Consider the following 2,281-nt stretch of genomic DNA (forward strand, 5'->3'; position numbering starts at 1 on the left):
TAACGCTAAAGTGTGAATCAGAAGCAGGCAGTTAATCTCTAAAATAAACGTAGTCCTTTTGAAGTCACTCCTCTTCCATCTGGAGGGATACTTATCTCTAACCTAAACATTTATCTGGTTCCTGCAAATTCTTTTTGTAGTCACTCCTCTTGCACCTGGAAAACTTCAATGTACCGTATCTGTTATGTTTTACAATTTATGATATTCGCTGTAATATAATTAGTCTAAGCTCGACCAGAAAATTACATTCAGATTCAACAACTCTCTTGTGTGTGTGTCTGTCTGTCCCATCTGACTCTTTGCCCATCTGCTCGAGAGACTTGTTTTTACGCAGGCACAGGAAAAAGAAGGTCTGCGGCATCTCATGATAGTGGTAGAAGATTTTAAGAAGAGTATTAATAACTCACTTAAAGAAATATAAGAGAAACTGCTAAACAGGTAGAAGAGCTTAAAGAACACAGGAAAACACTGCTAAACAGCACTTCTACCTAAACAGGTAGAAGTCCTTAAAGAAAAAAAAAAGCAGAAAAATCCCTTAAAGAATTTCAGAAAAACACTGCTAAAAAGGTAGAAGTCCTTAAAGAAGAAACACAAAAATCAGTTAAAGAACTACAGGAAAACAGAACCAAACAGGTGATGGAATTGAATAAAACCATCCAAGATCTAAAGATGGAAGAAGAACCAATGAAGAAAACACAAAGGAAGACAACTCTGGAGGTAGATACCCTAGGAAAGATATCAAGAAACATAGGAGTAAGCATCAGCAACAGAACGCAAGAGATGGAAGAGAGAATCTCAGGTGCAGAAGATTCCATAGGGAACATGGACACATCAAAGAAAATGCAAAATGCAAAAAGATCCTAATTCAAAACATCCAGGATATCCAGGACACAATGAGAAGACCAAACCTATGGATAATAGGAGTAGATGAGAATGAAGACTTTCAACTTGAAGGGCCAGCAAATATCTTCAACAAAAATTATAGAAGAAGACTTCTGATACCTAAAGAAAGAGGTGCCCTTGAACATAAAAGAATCCTATAGAAGTCCAAATAGACTGGACTAGAAAAGAAATTCCTCCCAACACATAATAATCAGAATGACAAATGCACTAAATGAAGACAGAATATTAAAAGCAGTAAGGGGAAAAGGTCAAGTAGCATATAAAGGCAGGCCTATTAGAATTTCTCCAGACTTCGCACCAGAGACTATGAATGCCAGAAGATCCTGGACAGATGTTATCTGTATGACAATAGGAGAACACAAATGCCAACCCAGGCTACTATAACCAGCAAAACGCTCAATTACCAAAGATGGAGAAATCAAAGTATTCCATGACAAAACAAAATTCACACAATATCTTTCCATGAATCCAGCCCTTCAAAGGATAGTAAAGGGAAAACACCAACACAAAGATGGAAACTATACCCTAGAAAAAGCAAGAAAATAATCCTTCAACAAACCTAAAAGAAGACAGGCACAAGAAAAGAATCACAGCTTTAACAACAAAAATAACAGGAAACAACAATTACTTTTTGTTAATTTCTCTTAACATCAATGTATTCAATTCCCCAATAGAAAGACATAAACTAATAGACTGGCTACACAAACAAGACCCAACATTTTGCTGCTTGCAGTAACCTAACTCAGGGACAAAGCCAGACACTACCTCAGAATAAAAGTCTGGAAAACAATTTTCCAAGGAAATGGTCTGAAGAAACATTCTTGGAGTAGCCATTCTAATATCTAATAAAATTGCCTTCCAATCCAAAGTTATCAAAAAAGACAAGGAGGGAAACTTCATACTCACCAAAGTTAAAGTCTACAAAGCCAAACTCTCAATTCTAAATATCAATGCTCCAAATGCAAGGGCAGCCACATTCGTTAAAGAAACTTTAGTAAAGCTCAAAGCACACATTGCACCTCACACAATAATAGTGGGAGACTTCAACACCCTACTCTCACCAATGGACAAATTCTGGAAACAGAAACTAAACAGAGACACACGGACACTAATGAAAGTTATGAAACAAATGGATTCAACATATATCTACAGAACACTTTATCAAAAAAAAAAAAAAGGATATACCTTCTACTCATCACCTCACAGTACCTTCTCGAAAATTGACCATATAATTGGTCACAAAACAGGCCTCAACAGATACGAAAATGTTGAACTTATCCATTCATTCTATCAAATCACCACAGACTAAGGTTGATCTTTAATAACAACATAAATAATAGAAAGCCAACATTCACATGGAAACTGAACAATGCTACTC

This window comes from Mus caroli, unplaced genomic scaffold, assembly GCF_978045245.1.
Source record: "Mus caroli unplaced genomic scaffold, Mus_caroli_1 scaffold_8, whole genome shotgun sequence".
In the NCBI taxonomy this organism is placed as follows: Eukaryota; Metazoa; Chordata; class Mammalia; order Rodentia; family Muridae; genus Mus; species Mus caroli.